Below are 6,055 nucleotides of genomic sequence, written 5' to 3' on the forward strand. Positions count from 1 at the left end.
AACCCCTCCAGACAAACCCGCCCCCTGCTTGTCCTCTGTCGTGTTTAGTGTCTGTTTTTGTGTTTGTGCTCGCTTCATTTGAAGGTTGGTCATGAGGGACAGAGTTAAGTCAGTAGGTCATTGTTAAAGCCTGGGGTGGCGTTCAGGGTACTGCGTGTTTGACTGTGTTCACATGTGTCTGATGGAAACCTCCACGAACTGTCTGTAATTGGATCCTGAGGGAGACGGATCTTGAGGTTTTCCATCCACACCGTAAAAAGAATATACACCACGAATCTCTGCACAGCATGGAGTATTTACCTGCTGGAACTGAAGAGAGCGAAGAAACGGGAAGCTTTAATCTAAATGTGTACAAGACTGTCAGACATTTGGGATGCTTATCCTCTTTTTATTAACGCTCAAAGCTCTGCATGGATAGATCAACCGAGGCTAGTGGTGGGCTGCTGTGGAATAAGCAGATCGAGGAACTGATTGATTTTAAGGACAAGCGGCCCCTTTGCTACACACTGATTTATTCGGATTAATTTGTGTGCTTGCGTATACACACGGGCGCTTGCACAGCAACCAGAGCATGAGCCAGCAGACAGAGCGGTATAGGTCAAATAAGCTTTGAGATTAAGTAGGCTGGTTTAACAAGCAGGATCAACAATCCAGGGATAAAACCACATCTTTTTATATCTCAAAGGATGTGGTATTAAAGCCCCTTAAAACTCGGTACACTAAGTCTTCCTATATATCATTAAATATCCTTAGCTGAATAAGCCATAACATTTTCAAACATCTTGTGGCTTTATTTAATGGTGTTATCCAAGAAACGTTCAAAAGCTCCAGGAGGCCTGCTTCACAAGGACGGTGTAGTTGTAGTTTGAATGGACATCATTGGCAGCTTCTGGCAACATGAGCAAGCAGCTCCACAACTGTCAAAATGAAAAAAAAATCCTAAATCCTGATTGGTGCAAAGAAGTATGTCACATTACCTTGCTTCACCCCAAGCCCTCCCTGCCCGTTTTAAACCAACATGCCAAGCACAGACAAAAACACAAATATGAAAATCCCTGATGTGAAAATTGTTCTAGCTTTGGTAGAAAAAAAAAATAGCGTTCAGACAAAATCGCTCATGGTAAACTGATCGAGAAACTGTGTTTTTAAGGCCTATAAAGTCTGTAATAAGGGTGACATTCTTTACAGGTCCAGGGTGAATTAGGGGGCTCAATTTCCAGAATATGATAGAGATGGAATAAAATATTCATAGCTAGGTTTTCATTAGGGTCTAATCACCTGAAAATAAGATTTATTATGTTTTTGTTAGCGTAATATGAGCCTTTATATCTACAGATGCCACGGGTCGTCTTCCACAGCCCCACGTTGCGATGCTATATTTCTACAGTAGCCCAGAACGGACAAACCAAACACTGGCTCTAGATGAAGCACTGTAATAACTGAAGGGGGTTGCAATCACTACACTGCTAGATGCCTCTAAGTCCTACACACTACTAATCTAGTCTAATAACTCTTTTAATTTAAATTAATTCAATTAATATTGTTATTAGCGGGGTGTCATTTGGCTCGGTTGGTGGGGCATCCTCCCCATGTGCAGAGGCTCAGTCCTTGCAGCCGTGACCCAGGGCTCAAGTCCGGCATGTGGCTCTTTACCGCGTGTCGTTCCCCGTCTCTCTCCCCGCGCATTCCTGTTGCTTTTCAGCTGTCTCTGTCGAGTGGAGCTCGAAAAGGCCAAAAAAATATCTTTAAATTTTTTTAAAAAAATTGCTATTGGCACTGTCATGAGCTTTCCATTTACATTCCGTACCAGGTTATTTAATCATGATATGTAACGCACCAGTTATTGCATCATTTCAACAGCACAGCACATAATTATGTGATGCTGAACAAGCATAGAAAATGGAGAGATAATGAGCTAAACAGTGCATAGGCTGCAAAAATTAATCTCAAACCAGCTTGCAGAGACATGTCGCCGTGTTGACGGCAGTAACACATTGCCACCTACAAACCACTCATCTCATCGAGTAAGCAGATGTCAGCATAGTCATGATATCACTGGCAATTGATATTCACACATCTCCAATAATCGTGCTTGATTTTTCATTCATGCTCTCATGATCATGAACTCACATATACTCTAATGAATCACATTACTATACAGGTTTAACTGCTGTCACCCATGTAGTGTAATATAGATATAAGCAGATGATTACCCGACAATCTTTATTGCCTGATTGCGCCACACTGTGCAGTATTTACTGTAACCTGGACTTTATTTCTGTTCCTTTCTCTTATCGCATTCCCTTTAAGGCTCTCGCTGCCTATTTGTCTCTGTCGCCCTGTCTCTTTATCCTCATATTACCTTTTAAGCAGCAGACAGAGAGGGCTATCTCTCCATAGCAACACATCCCTCCAGACCTCTGGTTTCTTTAGCCTCAGTGTTCATTTTTCTCACCCTGTTAATAATCAAAAGCTAATCAAAATGTTTATGCTGCTTTATGCCCCTGCCCAGGGGTACCATCCTGTGTTTTTTTTATTGGTCATTGCTGTTATTATGAGGAAATATAGGTCAGTCTATTATTTCTTTTTGACGAGATGAGACCTTTATTAGACGCTCTTTATGTATGGCTCAAATAAGATCAAGTCTTAACCTGTTTCTCTCCATTTCTGTGTTGTTTTGGTCGCATAATGTTAATAACCTCTTTAATTATCTCTGTCTCTACATAATTCACTAGAAACAGATGGTATAATGGAGAATAATCTGAACTCGCCCCCCTGTAGATAGACAGATCCCCCCCCCCCCACAGGACTCCCCTTGTGTTTTCTAAGCAGACTCGCCTGTACACTGCATGCTGTATCTAGGTATGAGATCCTTCTCAGCTGACCAATCTCATCCCTCTGGGTACACACTGAAAGGACCAATAGCAAGAAAGAAAAACAAACCTCAAAAACAAGTAGTTCATACACCAACAGGACAGTAGACATACGGCTATGTGACCCAAGTAAATAGTGCTATTAATTCTAAATCCTTGCAATTAATCCCTCCAGTGGTCACAGTGGTATTGTCTACACAGTGTTTACAACAGCAGTGTTTACTCTCAAACATGCAGGCATTTATTGTATTGGGTTAACCCAAGACAACACTGAACTATAGAGCATCAAATACACAATATCTCGGCTCTGAATATTGTCTACCACCTGTCTGTTCCACTGATTTGACAGAAGATACATTAATGATCTATAATAATATTGGACTGATTAAAAATGTATGTAACAGCTACGTTATTATTAATGTACAAACTATAGTGCACAACATGGGCTGTTTGTTCTCTGATTGTGGCTCATAATGTTTAATTAATTTCTCAGAATTACAACACTGTACCAGTGGTGGAATGTAATAGTAAATGTAAAAGAACATTTACTCAAACTCTCTAATACTGAAGTACAATTTTCAGGTACTTAACCCATTTTATCTCATTTTCATATACCCATTTTAGAGTGAAATATTATACTTTTATATATTATATCTTCTTTCATATTGTGACCTTTTGAAGGATGCTAAGTTAAGAACTACTGGACTGAAATACTTACTAGTTATCACCGACAATGTAAAGGATGGACAGCTCACATGTGATGACACCGTGATGAGCCTTTTTGAAGCTCAAAATATGTGGCCCTGGCTGCCGCTGTCTTGGTTGTCCTGCCTCTTCCATCTCCCGGCTAATCTTAAAAGTCGACACAGATGTGGGCGGAATGAGGCATGGGTGCTCAAACAAGCCATCTGTAACAGCACCTACCTGTCAATCAAAGCGACAACACTGCTAATTATGCATAACTTTAAGCCTTAATAATATTTGAACAGGTGATTTCTATAAAAATTCACCCAGTACAGTTGTCATGAATGGGGAAATTAACAGAGACCAAAACTGTTTTTTGTACCAGGCTGTAAACATGTTTATTTCTGCTGTGAAGTTGGACTTTTTAACATGGGGACTTATGGAGACTGACTCACTTCTGTAGCCATCCTCAAGTGGACACTTCAGGAACTGCAGTTTTTGGCATTTCTGCATAGGTTTCACTTCACAGCCATGTAGGTGGCAGTACTTTTTCTTGCATACCAGTACATTCATATTAATATAGTTAGGTTTTGTTTATTACACTTGTGTACTTTTACATGAATGAAGGACACCCTCTTCTTTTGTCCAACCCATCACTACTACAACCATCACTGACTAGAGGTAAATATAAGTGTAAAAGAAAAACTGCTGTGGACTGCTGCACTACAATAAATCCCACATATTCAGCCACATCTATTATGTGTGTTCGCCTCGAGCTGTAGTGGTAGTAGCAATAGTAGAAATGGTCAATGTTGGCAACAAAGTCTGCGTGATGTTGTACACGCCTACATCTTTTTATGCTTGGGGAGCAATAGTTGTAACATTTTTGTCTGGAGTGATGGAAAATTGAATGAGCTCAGTGTAGTGAAATTAAAGTGATTTCCCATGAGATGCAGGTTTTGCTACACACACATATGCATGGTGTGGAAGTGGAACATGTGCATGTGTTATATAGTATTTATAAAGTCGAGAACGGAGGTTGTTCCTCGGGATTTGGTTGCACTTAAAGATGAAGTAGAATAAAAAATTCAGTAAGCGTCCAAATACGTAACCTTGCTAATAACTTCTGTCTCTTTTTACAACACACTTTATTTATGCTTCTGTCACACTAGATCACTTGCAGGTTAAGAAGCAGATGGAAGGCATGTCCTCCTTACCCACAATGTAGCAGGTTAACTGGAGGTGACACGAGAAAACATCATCCCCCTTTTCTCTTTCTCTCTCTCTGGGTAATAAGTGATGCTGTATGGCTGAATTGCCTGTCATGTGAATGAATGAGCAGGCTACAACAGCGTGACACGTCGGCCCATCATTTGTCTGAAGGCTGCAGTTGGGTTCCACAGCAATGGAGACGAGATGGGAATCTATCTCCCAACTGAAGGGAACCGCTGGGGGAGCTGCTGCTGGTGTCATCCTATCTCTCATCAGTCCCTCTTTACCACCCTGGTCATATACAGTATCTGACTGTCTGTTTTTTTCTATTCCTCTGCTCTCTCTCTTTCTGTCTCTCTGAAGTATTGGCATGATGGATCGCTGCATCCACAAGGGAGAGGGGGGGAGAAGTAACATAGTGAAGTAGGAGAAGAGAGGAAGGGGGGCGGAGAGGAACATATAGGATCAAGAGAGAGTGGCAAAATGAAGAGGGGGATGGGAAGACATAAAATTTACAGTAGGGTCTTTCTGGGCTGGGATATTTCACACTAGAACATATGATGTATTGTGTTTCTTTCTAAATTTACAGTGGCCCATAAATTGCTAACGGCTCATAAAAATGGCACTCCTTCGCTCTTGGAAGTCTCATTTCATTTCATACAGCCATAAAATTCTCTATTCTTCTGTCAAACAACTCTCTCCTTTCACATCTGTTTCAATATGTCAACAGACCATGACTGAGAGCGACTCGAGGACAACACTGGTGTGAGATTTGCTGGTGTGCAGCCAGCTGACTGAACCGGGCACGCTGGCTACATTGCTGGCTGGCGGGGGGAAGCTCCCGTCTTTAACTATTCTCCTCACATTCACCTTGCAGTCCCAATTATTCAAGTCAGCGTGCGCGAGCACTCCCTGCCAGCCAGCCAGCCAGCCAGCCCCAGCTGTGAAAAGTGGGTCATGGAATTTAAAGGCACATGCAGCCTTGTTGCACTGCACAGTCGCACTGGCACTGCTTTGGCTTTCTGTTCCTCCCAACAGAAGCAGCAGCAGCAGCAGTCTGTGTGGGTGCAATTATGTCTCCTGCAGTGAGATCTACAAGACTGTTTGGGAATTTGTGTCAGTGAATCAAAAGACATTCATTATCATGTTCTCTGTGTGTGTGTCTCTCCCTCTCTCTGTCTGTATCCTCTGTAATCTGGCCTATATTCTTCCACATGAATTCCTTTTAGAGATATATAAGCTTTGTAGCGAGGCTCACTTGTTCCCTCACAGATGAATGATTATGC

The sequence above is a fragment of the Larimichthys crocea genome, chromosome XI, assembly GCF_000972845.2.
Source record: "Larimichthys crocea isolate SSNF chromosome XI, L_crocea_2.0, whole genome shotgun sequence".
Classification (NCBI taxonomy): domain Eukaryota; kingdom Metazoa; phylum Chordata; class Actinopteri; family Sciaenidae; genus Larimichthys; species Larimichthys crocea.